Here is an 18,850-nt window from a genome sequence, read left to right on the forward strand (position 1 = left end):
CAAAGTGCACATGGCCTGGAGTTCTGTAGGTAGATCCCTCAGGAGACTCAGAGGTTTGTAGGAATTAATAGAACATTGCAGCGTGAGCTGCTGCCCCAAATCATCATTTACAGACAGAGTTGGAACGACATGATAACAAACTTGGTGTTCTCCAGCTGGAATGTGGATGATGCCTCAGTAATCAGCTGGGATGGCTGGAAAGCAGTTGCTGTGCCCACCCCCTTTCCCCTTTACCTCGGCTGTGTCTCCAGGTGCCCCCCGGGCCCCTGCAGTGGAATGAGGAGGAGCCCGTGGAGCAGAGCAGGGGTGACCCGACAGGCCACCGCTGTAATTCACAGGGACACGGCGGAGATCATGTCCCACCCTCGCCCTCAGCAGCCAAGGGGACACGAGCAAAGCCACCTTGTGCAGCCAAAGGGCTCAGCAGGGTCAGGGCTGTGCAGAGGAGAGAGAGAAAATGCCTTTTATTTTATCTAGAACCTGCACAAAGTTGGCCTTAACGCCACCCCTCAGGCTGATGTACTGAAGCTTTTATGGCTCTTTGACAGGCTTTTTGAAATGTAGCCTTCCTCACAAAAATTAGTTATATAATATATAATGTATAGATATATATTGTGTATACACATAAAATAATATATAAGGTATAAATTAATTTGTGTGTGTGGTGGGACCCCTCTTTGTCAGAAGCTGTGACTGAACCTCCAACCAACACTGGGTTTCCACCTCTGAGAGGGTTTATTTGGGCTGGGGTGGGGGGTTTTAAACCTTTATCCAAATAGCACCATCCTAAACACCCCCATCAACAGATCAGAAGATTAACCACCCCTTGGGAATCAGAGATACAACCACTTCAGAAGCACCATTCCCACAGTTTGGAGCAGGATCGGTAGAACTGGGTTAAGTAGAGAGAATCTCAACCTCTGCCTACCAAAAAATCCTATTTTTGATATGACAGAAAATTCCTGTTCTCAGAGCTATTGTCCTTTTTTTACTTTCTGTCTGACCCTGGGGTAGGGTGAGTGAGGAGGACGAACCCCAGCCGCTCCCAGTGGCCGTGACAGATGGGTGGCAGTAGGGCTGGGATAACACAGAATATTGGGGAAATAAAAAAACTATCCTGATTTTTATCTATAAAATAGATGTATTAGAAAGGTAGATAAATCCATATCTGTATTGTCTGTATAGACATGAGTGTCCACCCCCATGTCACTGGCTGAGAAACTTCCCATACAAAGAATTAATTCTGCAGACAGTTATATTTATTGTGGCCGAGTCAACATGGAAAGAAAAAAATTGAACTGAAATGCGTACATTGGTTGTGGAAGTCACTGCAACTGCATTTTGCAGCAGGTTATTGTGCAAATACAATCAAGTGCAAAAGAGGATGGGACTGGAATGAGGTTTGAACCTCCGTGTGTCACTTGACTTGGAGATCACCTCTGCAGCCACAGAGGCAATATCGAGGGGCTGGAAACTACAGGCATGTTTGTACACTCCAGCAGCTGTTTACAGCCTGTTTGTCCTCTAAAGTGAGCAGCCTAAACCCACCCTGAGTTATTGAAGAAGTGGCTGGTTTGAGAACGAGCAGACTGTTAATTGAGCAGTTCCTCGTCCCTGGCTCAGCAATCAGTCTTCCTGTTCTGCTGCTCCTGATGACCAGCAAACTGTCTCCAACCTTCTGGTTGTCAAGAAAATTGTGACAAGGCAAATGTCAGATCATGTGGAGCCTTCTGAATGTTTTTGACCCCTTCAATCTGTTTTCCAGCCTGGGTATGGCAAAGAAGCTGTGTTGGACTAATTGGTTGTCTCTCTTCTCCAGGCAGCGGATAAAGTCCAGGTACATAATCTGATTCTTTTAGATGAGCAGCATCCTGTCTTTCACAGCTTTATGTCGTGTCAACCACTGCAGGATTGCTCAAGAAATGTCCTTTTTTGCCAAAGTTGGAGCAGAAGATGTAAAGATCCTACATCCTATCATCTGCTGGGGTTGAGCAGTGCCCAGCAGAGGCTGCAACCTATCTCTGTTGCAAAAAAAAAAAAATCTGATGCACCTTCACTGAAACACAAAATATTGCAGCTGCCAGGAGGAAAAGACAGCTTGGAAATGCTGCACTTCCATTTTTTTGTTTCAACCAATGTGCTGTGCTTTCAGGTAGAATATTCTGTGTTTGAAATGACCTACATAACTACTGAGCCTGATTTCACTAAACTGCCCTGCTCTCTGCTCGGTAGCTGTAACCCTGGACAGGGTTTTCTTGGGTTTTTGAATTGTTTCTTGCCATTGGCAGTAAAACAATACGAGAATATCAGACTTGAATTTGGTAATCTGGGGAGGAATTAAAATACAGAGCTCAGAGGGATCAGTGTTGGGTAAAACTGACTGGAAACCTCGGGGCCAAATTGTCCCCAGACATCAGAAAAGGGTGTGTTGTAGTTTGTAGAATTATAAAATCATGGAATGGTTTGGGTTGGAAGGGACCTTAAAACTCATCTTATTCCAACTCCCCTGACATGGACAGGGATGCCTTCCACTAGACAGGGATATTCAGCATTGCTAGCTACCTTTTTCCATGTAATGTCAATAAATATGGGCATTTGTGTGTGGATAAGTAATATGTAAAGTGATAGGACATGTCTTATCTGTGCATTCACATCAGGCTCCGTTCCAGTGGTGAAAATCCTTGTGGAGCCCGTGCAAATTCCTTACCTGTCACAGAAGGTCCAAGGCAGCAGCAGCACAGCAGGACAGAGCTGGAGGTGGAGGCTTGTGACTTGATGTCAGCTTCTGATGGCAAGGAGCAAAACATGGCACAAATCAGCACTTGGGATGACCAGGTAAGAGAGGATCGTGTCCGTGGCAACTGGGTGCAGAGCCAAACTCCAACCCCTTGTTTCCTGCCAAGTGATGCTTTGAGATGCAGAAATGAGATATTAGGGAGCAATTCTTCCCTGTGGGGGTGGTAAGACCCTGGCACAGGTTGTCCAGAGCAGCTGTGGCTGCCCCATCCCTGGAAGTGTTCAAGGCCAGGTTGTATGGGGCTTGGAGCAACCTGGGCTAGTGGAAGGTGTCCCTGCCCATGGCAGGGGGTGGAACAAGATGGTCTTTGAGGTCCCAATTCCCAATTTCCTTCCCAATATCCCATCTAACCCTGCCCTCTGTCAATGGGAAGTCATTCCCCCTTGTCCTGTCGCTCCAGGTCCTTGTAAATAGTCTCTCCCCAACTTTCTTGCGGACTCTGTTCATGTACTGGGCAGCTGTAATTAGATCCCCCCAAAGCCTTCCAAGAAGAGAGAAGGATCTTCAGTAACCAGGTGGAAAAGCTCATCTTTTACCTGAGAATACCCCAAAACTCATCCAAGCCTCTTGTACAAGCACAGCACAACTTTTCTGAGCACACAATCCCAATTATTCCGACGCCGCACTTTTGTTTAAGCATTAAAATTCAAGGCCTAAACACGTAGTTGGCAATTGGAGCTGAGAACATGCACATTGCAAATGTAGATATATCTCACCGAGTACACAGCCCATAAAATATGTAGTCTAAGATCACTCATTTATTTAAAGATGCTTTTTACCTCAGATGGAAAATGACACAAATCTAAATATTACAATGCCGAGTAATGTGTAACTGTCTGTATGTTATAGCCTTAACACCACACTTTTGATGCAGAAGAGATATAGCAGCTGCACTTTAATTTCAAGCAAATTGATCCCAGATGTAAATGTTGTTTTGTTCCATGGAAGATAGTGCACAGGTAAAGCAAATATCATTGGTTTATAGTCCAACAGAGTGTTGCAACAGGATCCAGGCTCCTCTGCCCGGGCGCACATAAAAGCTGGGTGGCTGTGATGGAACAGGGATGACTGTGAAGGAGACAGTGAAAAGAGACAGCTTTGCTTTTTACCCTTTAAAATCCAACCACCTGTGATCTAAGGAGCTGTTTTGAAGGCAGAAAAGCGTCTTGGTTTGTCAATTGTCCTGCAGGCAAAAAAATCTAAATTTGGCTTGTTTTCCATTTCTTTCGCTTCGTGTTTTATAGAAGCGGATTTCTCCCGCCGTATTTGTGTTTGGCATGAAAGAAAAAAAAAACCCTAGATTTACTGACTCAGGAAACCACTCCTTTCAAAGTAAAAATAACAGTGGTAATTGTGCTTCACTTTGCCTGCAGATACCCCAGTGTTCACCGTGGGCAATGTATAAACAGCAAAATAGTCTCTTTATCGTCCCCTGCGTATGGAGGATAGCAAAGTCCAAATATCCTCCTGTCAAATCTCTGCTTTTGAACAAGGAGGATGTTTATTTTTTGTAAAATAGAGCATCCTGCTCATCCAGCCACCCAGGAGAAACCCAATCAGAAGGCACTCACCCCACTGCTGCTTCCCAGTAGCAGCACTCAGCCAAGCACAGCCCCCGGAGCTCAGGCAAGAGAAGATCTCTCAGGTCAATTATTTCTCCTCTTTGAAAAATTGCAGATGTAGGATGGTGTTACCTGTGTGGGATCTGCTTGTGCAATCCTTCCCTGTGCAGGCTGGATGAGTGCTGATTTTTCTGCAAGGCTGGCTGGAAAAGGGGTGGCAGTGATGCCCTTCAGCTCTCACGTCCCCTTTTTCTTTCCATCCTTCTACAAGCTGGATTTCTCATAGCAAGTGTTTCCTGCTTTTGTTTTCTATCAGTTTCAGGTCAGATCTGCAATTGGAGAGAGACTTTGGACAAAGGCTCAGAGTGACAGGACAAAGCTACCCACTGCCAGAGGGCAGGGATAGATGGGATATGGGGAAGGAATTCTTCCCTGTGAGAGTGGTGAGGCCCTGACACAGGTTGCCCAGAGAAGCTGTGGCTGCCCCTGGATCCCTGGAAGTGTCCAAGGCCAGATTGGATGGGGCTTGGAGCAACCTGGGCTAGTGGAAGGTGTTCCTGCCCATGGCAGGGGGTGGGACTGGATGGGCTTTAAAGTCCTTCCAACCCAAACCATTCTGTGATTCTATGATTCTGTGCATTTATGCTGGTTTCACAAAGGCTGCAGTTTCATTATTGTGGGAATACTCTGTTTGGATTCATGTAAATCCTTATAAACTGATGTTTAACTGATTTTAGTCAAACTTTTGAGAGCTCCTCCTTGCTAGCTATGCTGATTTAACTCCTCTTCCTTCTGAATCAGTCAGGACAAAGCAGTGCTCAAGTTGTGCAGTGGTTGCGTTGCCTTTCAAACACTACAACATCTGAATAAATATGTATATAACATACATAAAGGTGGTACTGAAGGGCAGGTACTTCTGCACAACGAGTATTTTTTTCCCCACACGGCTCAGGGAATCGACTGAACCTGTCACAGAGGTGTGTAAGATGTGTACAACCTCATGTAGTGACTTCTGCAAGTATTTAGCAGTAAGACATATTGACTGTAATCTGAAGTCCTTACTCAGACAAAACCTGCCCAGAGGTCAGCGCGAGTCTCGATTAATCGATTTATTCAGGAGCAGCTCACTCTTTCCGGATGGTTTTGAAGCACAGACCTTTGCCAGAATGAAAAATCAGAAATAAAATCAGGCCAGAATGTGGGAAGACACGCTGAATGTTCATCCATGTGAGCTGTTCTTTGCTGGGATCACGAAGGGTGTTGTAGAGAAGGAAATGTTAATTTTTTGGCAGTGATGGGTTGCAGGAGGAGGCTGGGATGGGAGCAGGGCCGAGGATGTGAGGGGAGGTGGCAGTAAGCACTCAGTCCCTGCTGCCTGACAGAGCTGCTGTATAATAGCAGGGCACTCACCTCAAATCACAGGTTGTGAAAACTGACATTTCCATTCAAATTACTCCAATAGCCAACTGTTCCCCGGTGCAACTTCTTCTATAAGTGACACAGTGACAGTGATCCAGGAATTTAACTTGCTGTTGTCTCGTTCCAAGAGGAATTATGAAGTTTGTGACATGCATTAGGAGGATGGCTCCTGGTCGCAGCCAGTGCTTTGTGTGTCTGTGATTAATCACAGGGCCCGGGAAGTTGTGTCAGCTCAGGGTGGCTGTCCCTGCTCTGAACTCCCTGGCACTGACTCCTCTCCTCCTCGTTTCCCGTTCTCTGAGTGAGCAGCTACTGCTCTACTGAAGTTTTCCTGGCACCTCCTGGTTCCTTGAGGGTTTTTTTAAGTCTCTCTCTTTAATTATGATGGGCAGATCATCTGTTCTTGACACATGAGTACCTGATGGCCACGTTACTGTGCTCTCTCCTCTCCTCAGGGATGTCTCTCAGATTCTTTTTTTCTCAACTTGACTTTCATTGCAAGTTGCCTTTTAAATTTCTGTCTAACCTTTTAAGCAGGAGGCCTTTTCTGTTCATAAAATAAGGCAGCAGAGTTTGTGATTTGAGGTGTTTGCCAACACACAGACTGAAGCTGTGTATAATTTTTACCCAACTTTACTTTTTTATTGTGTCATCAACTGTAAAACCCTTTTAGTTTGTTGTAAACTGTGCAGGTATCACCAAGCTGGTTTTTGGCTTCGGCCTTTGGTGCTGGAGCCAAAACATGTGGCAGTGGATAAACTGCCTGTGCCTCAGAGTTCCTATCTCCACCAAACTGCTGCCACTGATAAGCAGGGCAGCAAAATTCGAGGTAGGACCTTTGTACACTGTGGTGGCACCACTCAGAGGGTCCCAGGGCCCATCCAGCTGGTGTAGCCCTGCGGAGGTGGGAGGGATGGTTGGACGTGGTTGGGGTCAAGCTATGGATCCCCTTGTTTAACCATGTAGAACATGGATTTACACACTTTGGGAACTCAAACCAGCAACGGTCCCTGAGCCCCAGTCACTGATCTCAATGTCCTTGAGCTCAAAAACCATTCACATCTCGATCTCAGCCTGAGCATCTTCCCTCAGAAATCATTTTGTAGCTTGATAGCCAACAAATATATCAACCAGTTATTAAGGAAAATGTATAAATTCATGTTTATCTACACCTATTTAAGAAAAAATCAGCTTTATTATTGCTGTCACAGTCAGGAGAATAGTTACTGCCAAATTTTCATAGTGAATTCATCACCTCCTTTGACAGGGAGTGACTTTAACAATATTTTGCAGAAAAGCTTTTAGAAGAAGGAAAAATACAGTGTGTGCTGAGTGTCTGTGAGTCACAGCCTTCCCTTCCGTGCCTGACAACAGAAGCCAATAAACCAAATACATCGACTGTTGATTCGACACCATGTGCCATCCAGGAATGAAGACATCCTGTTAAATTAAGATTATTCCATCATTTTCAAATTAAATTCTTCATAGGAATATTGCATCTCTAATGCTCTGAAAAATGATGTATAACCAACACACTCAGGGAGCAGTTAATAGGCTATCTGGGAACCTGGAGTATCAGACTGCTCAAAGGTTACACTTTGATCTTGCTTCCTAGTTCATAGAATCTGGTGACTCAATTCCCTATGGTGGATCAGCTTTGAATATTGGAATGAAGGCCAAAAGCACTTTAGTTCTTGATGTGAAAGACCTCTGGAAGTTGTTGAGATATCATTTTCCCATGCCATTCTCAGGAAAAGGGAAGTCCCCATCTTGTCCAATGTCCACCAGTCCCAGCACTGCTGGAAATACAAAATATTGGGCGATCCATCTACCTTGCACAGAATCAGAGTCACTGAGGTTGGAAAAGCCCTCCCAGCCCATCGAGTCCAACCTCTGCCTGGTCCCCACCTTGTCAGCCAGCCCAGAGCACTGAGTGCCACGTCCAGTCCTTCCTCAGGGACTTCACCACCTCCCTGGGCAGCCCCTTCCAATGCCTGAACACCCTGTTCTGGAAGAAATTCCTCCTGATGTCCAGCCTGAACCTCCCCTGGCACAACTTGAGGCCATTTCCTTTTGTCTTGTCCCTTGTTCCCTGGCAGCAGAGCCCAGCACCCCCCCCGGCTCCCCCCTCCTGTCAGGGACTTGCAGAGCAAGGAGATCCCCCCTGAGCCTCCTTTTCTCCAGACTGAGCCCCCCCAGCTCCCTCAGCCACTCCTGGTTCTCCAGACCCTTCCCCAGCTCTGTTCCCTTCTCTGGACAAGCTCTAACCCCTCAATGTCCTTCTTGACATGAGGGGCCCAGAAGTAAACCCAGGACTCAAGGTGGGCACAACAATTTTTAGGCACAAGCCCACAGAGAAATCCTGCTTGTCTCAAGGCACTTTTACACAGAGCAAAAATGCTAAAAAGCATAAGAACCTCCCCAAAAAATACTAATGAAGAAGGTGCTCAAGACTGCCTAATAGAGAGGGTAAAATGACTGGAGCACAGAAAAGGAATTTCAAATTTATGGATGATGCAGCATTTGCAATTTCTCTTATAGAAACCATATAGGCTTTGGATGAGAAATAAATTAAAGCCCACCAGTTTAATGCGTATTTAGCTGCTTTCTGAAGTTTCAGAAAACACCACTTCCCTTATTTGTGAGATGTAACAGCTTTAAGTCTCCCGTGCTCTGGCTAAAGGAGGCCTGAGCTCTGGGTTTGGGTCGAAGGAGATATGCTGTAAAAATCAGGGCTTTCATGAAGATGAAGCACAGCAAAAGTAACACAAAAGTGCTTTGATACGCCGGTGAATGGAGGATTAACTGCACAATGCTGCCCTTCTTCGAATTCGCCCTGTCTCCTGTTTGTTTGCTGTTTGTTTGTGATGCCAGCAATAAAAATAATGGTTGGCTGCTAAGTGAGCTAAAAAAAGGGCTTTTTAGTGCCCGAGATCTGTTTGCCAGCAGGTGACTGTGGTGGGGAGGGAGGGGAAAGCTTGGCTTCATTTTTTTTCAAGGGTGGAAATTTAGCACTGGGAACCCAATTCATATTTTATTTCTTATCAAAAATCTTATCTCTGCAACTGAGCTTGCACATATGCCACAGAAAAAAAAAAAAAAAATGTGCAGCCCATCCAGCCTTACAGGGCATGTTATTTATAGCAGATCTCTGCCTTTTGTCAGACTGGTGGGCTGTGGATGTTGATCCCAAATAAACCCTGTTCTGTGCAGCAGATGAGGAAGAGTCCTGTGGAGAGCATGGATGTGAGTTAATGTCCACAAGACAGGGCTGTGGCAGAAAACACTGCTGAGCAAAACCCACCCCAATCTAATCATCAGCTCTGGTAGTCAGTGAGAGCTGTGGGAGAAGACGTTTTATAAAGCAGACACATCCAGGAAATAATGCCTGTCCAGTGCAGCCAGATGGAGTGGGTATATCCTGACAAAGCATTTATTTTAATAAATGTTCAATTAAAATTATTTCTGTAGTGCAAGCATGGTCCAGAAGTAGTATGGGAATTAATAAGATTGCTAGTAGAAATAAACATTAGGGGATTTGTGTGATAGTTAAGAATGACAGTTATAAAAAATAAATCCTAACATTTCTGTAGGGTTGTATTGTGTATGTGCAAACCAGGAATTGGTAGTTCATGCTATGCTTTCAAGTGATGTTTTTAAAATTCTAGCCCCTTCTTGCACAAAAATATCACCAATAACAGCGACAGTTCCTCCCATTCATAGGTAACATGGCAGTAATCCATAGGTTTGTATAAATACAGCAACTGAGGAAAAACTCCACTGGAAACTTCTATCTGTAATATGACAGAGAATTATGGAATGGTTTCAGTTGGAAGGGACCTTAGAGCTCATCTTGTCCCACCCTGTGCCATGGGCAGGGATACCTTCCACTATCCCAAGCCCCATCCAGCCTGGACTTGAACACTTCCAGGGATGGGGCAGCCACAAACTTATCCACTGTCTAACCAAAATGTTATGGTAGCAGAGATCTCAGATGAGCAGAGGAAGATTTTCCTGGTTTATATCCTGCTATAATTCCATTTAGGTGTGAATTTGTGGGTACATGAATCCCATATTATGTGACAAGGGCTCTTCATGTGGGTAAAATTGTGCAGGGCTTCAGTATTGCCTGAAACATCATCCAAGCTAACCCCTAGCACCAGGCTTTTATTTTATTAATTACACCCTGGTCTTCATCCTTCTGTGTGATTATTTGTCAAAATGCAATCTGTGCTTTGAGTTTTTGGGAGTGTATATTCACAGCCTCCGTGTGTCAGTGGAAGGTAGAAGGCACCTGGAAATACAGAGAAACTGGAAGTGTGCATGGCAGGGATGGGTCTGACACTGATAAGTAAGAGTCTGGAAATACCAGAGCTGAAAAGGTTACGTTTAATTTTAATTTTAAAATTAATTTTAATTTAAAATTTTAATTTACAATATTTATTATGTATTATGTGGAAGTATAATATAATGCTAGGTAATCATTATATAATGTAATTTATTGTGTATAATTATATATAATAATAATATAAGTTATAAATTTAAACTTTAAAAACAATTTAATTTTGAAATAAGAGATTTGACATTTGTCTGGCAACTATTGCAATGTGTGGTTTGGAGGGTTTTTAGCAGAGCTTCATTTAGACCATCAGTGAACCCTAAGCAGTTATCTTGGACCTTTTCCCCCTATTTTGGACTTTATTCTTGTAGTCCATGCCCCTGACCCAGTTCTGGAGCCCTGCAGGTGACAGTGCCTGGGTGTCCCTTCTCAGCCAGGACAGTGCAGACAGATACAGACACACTGTGATAAGAGAAAATTAGACTTAAACTTGCAGCATTTAATATATCTTAAAACAGCCAAGTATTTATAGAAAAAAGGGCTTTGGAGAAGTGTCTGTGACCCAGAAAGAAAAAGCTTTATCCGCGTCTAAAATTCCTGGAAGTGTTTTCTCCTGCCACATCATCTGCTTCAAAGCCTCAGTGGCCGCTTCAGATCTTCTTTTACCGCAGTCACCAGGGGAGTCAGATGGCACAAAAGGGACCAAACCCCTGCCCACTGGGATGTTCTCATGGATAGGTGGGTGTGAGGCATCGTGGGGAGCCCTGACACTGATGCCAGTCACCCCAGAAGAGCTGCAGAGTTCCAGGCCAGGTTGGACAGGGCTGGGAGCAACCTGGGATAGTGGAAGGTGTCCCTGTCCATGGCAGGGGGTGGGACTGGATGGGCTTTAAGGTCCTTTCCAATACAAACCATTCTGGGATTCTGATTCGTGCCAGGGTGATTTATGGTCAACCTACAATGTTGTCCCACAAGGTGTTTGCCAACCCCAAAGCTCCACAGACACAGTCCCGTCTCCAGTGGGCTGCTGGGACCCAGGCCCCTGTTAGTCCTTCTGGGGAAGACTAACCCAGGCTGCAAATATTCCATATTTTAATATTTGAGGAGTTGGACTTCAGTGATCCTTGTGGATCCCTTCCAACTCAGGATATTCTATAATTCCATGATTCTATGATATTGAAATTCCAGCTGCCAGTTTACCTAAGGGAATGAAAACAAGAGGACGGGAAACATTGGAATAAATTAAATAACAAATCTATTCAGTGAAATAAAAAATAATGTGGGTTTTGCAGTACCTGCAAGCAGAGGAGCTAAAGACCAGTTGTGAATGTGCTTCCACATGCGAATGGCTACACACTGGAGCAGCCCTTGGGAGCACTGTGTTCATGGGTGAAAAACAATGTATAAGTCTTCACAGGCTTTGACTCTAAACATTCAATTTATTTGTGACAGGATTATTTGTTCATTCCTAATGAATAAATATTGCAAATAATAGCTTTGCTTTACATTTTCTAAACATTGTTAATAATAAAACATGGATTAATTTAAATATTAGGTGTCACACAAGTGCAGGCACTGTACAGATGTGAGTTAAAAGAATGAAGTAGTATTTTAATTTTAAAGTTATTACTAATGCTTATGGCTCCATTGTCATTTTGGACACTGCTCTGTGCCTTCTGATCCCATCTGAATTTGCTCATGAGTGAAACCTTCACATTTAAATCCTCACACCAAGTATTAAAAGGTTTTGCTGTTTCCTCACTCTGAGTTGGGTGCAAGCTGTGACTCTTTGAAGCCAGTGCATCCCACCCCCCCACCCCCCACCCCGATCATTGCAAAACGGGGAAAATAAATAAATAAACAGACCGAGATAGGTAAATAAATAAATAACTAAATCTGGTAATTTAGTACTAGAAAGTTAATTCAGGAGACCTCTAACCTTTAAACCACCACGTGACTATTGATTTTCAATATCGCCTGGGCCCGCGCCACCCTGAGCGTGTAGTTCAGCAGATTCCCAACAGTTTTTTCCTTATCAGTTCAGTCCCCGAGTACTTGTGCATTAAGACAACAAATACCGGCGGCTCCCGGGCTGTCACATGGACGCCCCGCGGACGTGCCGGGCTTCTAATGAACTTGGGCTGTTGGCAAACAGATCATGGCCAGGGGGCTCCCACGGCCCCTGCCCGGCTCCCCAGGGTTGTGCCATGGACAGGGATGGAGGCTGGTGGCGGTGGGGGGATGTGCCATGAGGGATCTCCAAAAAGCCTGCTGCCTTCACACCAAACCATTTCTATTCCACATTTAATTCCATCCCCCCTGTTAATTTGAGGATTGTCGGGTTTCTAAACCTGCTCTTCCCCACCCAAGAAGCAAATGAAGATGGAAAGAGCGGTGATGCTCTGAGCTGCTCTGAACCCTGTGCCTGGATTAGCCGGTAATACCAGGACATGCTACTTTAAACACCTTCCTCCCTCTGTAATCACCAATTAGTGCAATCAGTGCCCGGGCTGATGTGCTACCGACCACGCACAGCAGCCCCAGCTCCGATGAAGATGTGCTTCAACCCTCACTCCTAAAAAAGACTTCATCCTCCCCTCCTCTCCCCCTGGCTTTATTGATTATTGGAAATGTTACATCCCGGGGAGGAAAATGTCATTGCTTTAAATACCAGCATTAACAGTTGGGAAAAGTTCTTTTTCACCCAGGCGTGTGAGATGAGGAAAAATTAAACAATGGAGAGGGCGGAGAAATATACGGAGAAATATATGGAATTTTAGAGGGGAAAAAAGTGGTTTGTGTGTTAATTCGACTGAGAAGGAGCTTCCCTGCCTTAAGTAAGCGGCTTAAAAGCGAACACGCCTTGTACCGGACTTTTTTACTGGAACGGTGAAATATATAATGAAATTCAACAAGGAAACTGGAAAAACAGCCAAATTGGTGCAGCAAAGTGGTTAATAGGATCATTAGCCTCCTCGCTGTATTTTTTTGGACATTGTGTGCCTGTTCCATAGTCCTCGAGAGCAGATTGCAGGAACAGGCTGACAGTTACCCGCTAACTCAGCAGTGCTGGGTGCAAACTGCCATCTTCCTGTGGATTTACAGCTGCCACTTCTGCTACTTCAATTAGTTCTATAGCACACAGATGTTGCTTAAATGTTGCTGCTAATGATACTGCAATAAGCGTAAGATTCATGCCATATTTTGAGGCACGTAAATTTCTCAAGTGGCACAATTAAAGTGGAAATATTAGGTGGGGAGAACTTGGCAGTCTCTCCAACTTGGAAAGCGCACCCGCTATGCAATAATGGGTCAAAAATTCATTCAAGTTTTACTGCTGTTCAGAGTTTTAAAAGACTTTTCACAGTTGAATGCAAAGTAGTAAAAAGCAGAGTATTAGGAAATGAGAATGCTGTTGTGTTATTCAGACATGACTTTTTAATTTCAGATTGGAATCACGTGCTCCCCTCGGCCACGAGGATGCAGAAGGAATAAATAAAAAGTTTTCTTTAATACTGATTTAATTGAAGGTTCAGCATGGCCCTTGTGTTAGCGGGGGGAAAAAAAAAAGAAAGAAGAAAAAATGGTTTCCTGAATCACACACAGAGACAGCATCAATCATTTCCGAAGCCAGATGTAGCCTCCAAACTGCAGCCTGACAACACATCTCCTGTTTGTGCAGCCACCAAGCAATTATTCTTTCCATTATATCTCCCAATGACAGATCTCCAAACCCAGGGCTGTAAAAATTAGAGTTTGGGCTTATACAGTTGTGGCGGGTCTTAAAAAAAAAAATAAGAAAACTTATCATGGTTGCAGTGTTTATGAGCTTGTCAAAGTACATGTACATAATTTTCATCAGAATTTCTTTTACCTCATTTTCAATCCTTCAGGATTAGATTTATCAGCAGCTCATTCTGTTCCTGCGTCCGAGCGGTTTTTCCACCTGCGAGTGGTATCCTGGTGGGTTGGCTCTGCTTGGGAAATGGGAAAGCTTTTCTTCCTCCTCATCTTTTCTTCCTTTTCATCCTCACCATTTATTTCATAGTTTTCTTCATCATCATGATTTTTTTCATAATTTTTTTATCATTTTATTCATCTTCATATTTTTTCATCACTTCTTCATTATTTGCTTCATCATTGCCTTCACTTCCTTAATTTTCATCATTTTTTGTCATTTTCTGCATCTTCCTCATTTATTTCATCACTCTTCATCATTTTTTCATCTTTTTTTCATCATTTTCTTCATGTTCATCCCCTGTATCATCATTCTCTTCATCATTTTTTTCATTTTCATAATTTGCTTCATCCCCATCCTTTTTTCCATCATTTTCTTCATCTTCCTCAGTATTCTTCAAACATTTCTCTCGTTCAAATCATTTTTAAGGTACTGCCTTGGTTGTGCACCAAATTTGAAGTGTAGTTTTTAGAACCATCGTGGTCTGTTTGGTACATTCACCACTGTGAATCTGTTTGGATGAGGAAGAAATACCAGCGGGAGCACTAAAGTGGGAGGCAAACCCAAAACAAGACAACTGAAAATTGAAATATTATTTCCATTTAATATTTAATTTATTTATACTGGGGGAAAATTATCAGGTGAGCATCCTATCACTCCATACCCTTATCCAAAGTCCCTCTCTAATTCTCTTGCAATTTTCTTCTCCCAGTGAACACGACTATGAAATTAAAAATAGTTTTCCCTGTTTTCTCTTCTAAAAAAGTGACCAGCATTGATAAATGTGCATATTTTTGGCTCTACCGTGTGGTAATGTAACTGAAATTTAATTTCTGCCAACTGAATTTGTTTTAAAACTAAATCCACAATGGAAAACAAAAAACAAGCAAAACCTTTAATGCTTGTTCTCAGGAGAAAGAGTGCAGAGGTCTCTGATTTGTGTTTGTGAACATAGAGTCAACATGTGATGATGGTTTTATGGGATTTACAGAAAAAATGCTCTCTCCTTATATAATTTTATGTTTCTGTGACTCATCAGAACTTTCTGTCCTGCACCATATGAGTGGTCACCTGTGATTTATGTTCCAAAGGAGTAAGTAGGTTCAAAAAGGAGTAGAAAAAAGCAACTTGGCTCTGAGTATCACATCCAAACTCTTTGTCCAAGTTGCTGCAGCAAAATCAGAGCTAAGAACTCTCCATGAAATTGCCACTGGATTATTCACTGATTTACCCAATGTTATTTAGGGTGGGGAAAAATAAAATCAAATCTGTGCAATTGCCTTAGGAACCACCGAAGTTCAACACAAAGGGTTGTGTTTGTGCTTCCTGATGGATAGGCTGGGCCAGGGCATCACTGGTGCCAATGCTATGGGGGACCAGGAATGGTCCCCCATATGTCAAAATGGTCCATGAGCTTCCCAGCTTTTGGTGTTTGCTGAAAAGACTTTTCTTTGCATTGGAAAAGATTTTCCAACTCTGTCCCACTCTGACTTTGGCAGTTTGTTTCTCATGTCAAGTAGCCTCTGTAATCTATTACAATATATAGGCCAGTCTGATTCCACCACCCCCCCCCCACTCCAGCCTATGTCCTCTTTCTATTTAGGAATTAATTATGATGCTATCTCGTATAACTCATTAGTATCAATTAATTCTTTCCCTTTCATGATTTTATATAGCTAAATTAGATTGCCTCTTAGGAACTTAATAATCAGTATGGACTCATTTAGACAGATCTCTTTTCCCCTTCTCCACCCAGTTTCACTTGGGCATGAGGATGCAGCGGTGGGAAGTGCCTTGTCCCCTCCGGTGGTGACAGGGATGGTGTGATGCCACAACTGTGCCCCGTCTCCACTGTCCCCACCAACTCTGGCCTCACCTTACCCATAACTCTGAATTCTAGCAGTCTTTTTTATTATTATTTATTTATTTTGGTGCTGCACAAGATGTTACTCTTGGTTTACCAGCACGAATAGGAAATATCCTACTTCCAGCATTTGGCCAAAACGTCATGAATTATCTTCCCCTTAAACTCACCACAGGGACAACGAGAGACATCGAGGGAGATGTTGGTTTCCTCATTCATCTTGGTGGGGAGTTAACTCTGAAATCAGAGCATTGCTGGCATTCACATGTCCGTGTTTAACTGCTTCACTGCTTTACTGGCACGTCGAATCCATTCAGGGAAAAAAAGCAGTAATATGATTGAATATATCTGGCAGGACCTGGTATTCCCACTCATTTTGAATCTGATCCAGCAGTAGCAGCAAAGGCAATTAAATAACAAGTTTTTCTCCTGCAAAATGAGTTGCAAAATGCCCCCCAGCTGCATGATGTAGGAAATACACCTTGATTTTACTAATTGCTGTGCCTGTACCTCACTGGGGCAGGATCCAAGGCAGCTTCCCATGATCCACATCATGTATTCCAAGCAACTGAGCCCAGGCTGGGCTGGGTTATCCCACACCACGGGGGGCCTGGGATGAGTTGCTGAGTGACTGTGGGCAGGGGATGGTGAAAGGTGAGCGGATTTGCCTTGTTGAAAACATCAAACATCAAACATCATCTGCCACCCTTGGGCAACACGACACTCCAGATGCTCCTGCGATCAGCTGGAAGAGAGTTCAGTCTCAGCCTCTTGCTGAAAATAACAGCCAGGCTGATGTAGATGCAGCTTATCTTTAGTGAGGCAGCAAAATGCAGTCTAAAAACCAGAATTTTGGGAGATCAGCCGGTGTGATGTCAGAGCTGCACCACCATGGGCCGAAACTGAACCATCCTGGCAGTGGCACCGAGCAGCCATGATCTGCTGCATTGCAATACAACCTCCAAAAAGTTGGATTTTTTTAAAAAAGAGTTAAAATATTTAAGTGAAAAAAAAATAGAAAAATAAAAAAATCAGTGTTAGATAAGTTATTGCAGGTTGCAGCACGCACATGACTGCACATGTGTGTGCTGGGTCTTGGAGCACCCTGATCTAGTGGAAGGTGCCCCTTTCTGTGGCAAAGGGTTGGATGATCTTTAAGGTCCCTTCCAACCCAAATCATTCCATGATTCCATGATATTGCATCTCCCTCACATCACCTAGTACTGGAAAAGTATGACCCAAAGAAGACAATAACCCCATTGCAGGACAAAGTTGTCCATCAGTACTTTTCCCTACAGCAGCTTTGGAAGAGCCCAGGTTCCTCCTCAGAAGGGCTGCTGGAAATTACTGTATTGATCCCAAATTTTAGTGTTTCCATATTCACTGCCAGATCAAACAACAGAGCCAGAGACAGGAGGGCTCTGCTGGGAAAGCCGACAAACACGAGGTGGTTTTAATCAGCAGCATAAGGAGTGTAATTGCTAAATCCCAATTAAGGAAGATATGGGTCAAGTAAAGGAAAAAGGGTGGGTTTCTGTGAAAGCTGAGGAAAAGTCAAAAGGCTGAGGCTCATAGGATAACTTTATTTTGGGAACAAAGATTTGAAGCTGCCTCCTCCTCCCATCGGTCCCCCGGCATCCAGCCACTCACCACTCCTGCCTCAAACACCCACTTCAGAGGGATGCCAAGGGGAAAAAAGGGAAGGGAAAAAAAAAAAGGAGAAAAATGGAACCCAAAACTTCACTAGAAGGACAAAATTTTTTCTTGAGAAAACTACTAGTCTGTTTTCCTAAAAATTTAAAGAAAATTCAATCTAAACCCCCTTTCAGGATGGTGTTCAAATATGATTTTCAGTAAAAATAAGGAAGAACGTACTGTCTGATCTATCTTTTATTAATTTTTCCATGAGAATATCATCTCTTTCTCCTAAGCGGAGATTATTCCCATTATCAACAAATTTTAACTAGTATTGTTCAAATCTAAGAGTTTTACTGAATTTGCACTTCCTTTAGCTAATCAGGGAGCTCCCTCTATTATTTAATCTATTTACATTCATGTATGCAATTATATTTTGTAATCTGATTATGTGTTCTATATCTTTGTAGGGCTGAAAATGCTGAATGTTGCATTTCCTTTTTATTATACGAGTTGTCAAGTTCTTTTTGGATGGAAATGAGAGTTCAGTACCACGGTGGTGAGAACAGCATTAATTCCACCAGCTAAGCAGACCTACCAAAATAGTACTGGATATGAAATTCTGTACCCGAATATTAAATTTTATTAATAAATTTCATTAGTAAAGTTAATATACAAAGGAGATAATATTATCTATAATAAAAAAATTAATAGGTGGTTTCTGATCATCACGTCCTTCAAGATACTAAAACCCAGCAGATCTTATCCTTTCAAATCTATTTTTTATTCATAGATAGGGAGAGGAAAACACATTTTCTGCTCTTCCAACTCCCAATCATGTTTTCAGTTCTGAGTGAATTAGTCATTGACCTGAACCAGCTGAATACATTGAAATGAAAATAAAACCAACCCAACTTTCTGCTGTTGCTGAAATCACTGTCATCACGTTTATCACTGCAGCGAAGTCTGACTCCTGGTGCTGAGCTGGATCCTGCCACCTCACTCATCTGAACCACTTCAAAATGATCTCAGAAATATCTTCTACCTAAGCCTGTTTTGCATTTAATCTGAATTATTTATCTAAGTTATCAGTTTCCTTGGTTTTATTCTCCTGGCACCCTCTGCACTGACCCAAACTGATGGGTGAAATACCAACCTCAGCCCCTGGAAGTGTCCAAGGCCAGGTTGGATGGGGCTTGGAGCAACCTGGCCTAGTGGAAGGTGTCCTTGCCCATGACAGGGGGTGCAACTGGATGGTCCTTAAGGTCCCTTCCAA

The sequence above is a fragment of the Chiroxiphia lanceolata genome, chromosome 8 (assembly GCF_009829145.1).
Source record: "Chiroxiphia lanceolata isolate bChiLan1 chromosome 8, bChiLan1.pri, whole genome shotgun sequence".
In the NCBI taxonomy this organism is placed as follows: domain Eukaryota; kingdom Metazoa; phylum Chordata; class Aves; order Passeriformes; family Pipridae; genus Chiroxiphia; species Chiroxiphia lanceolata.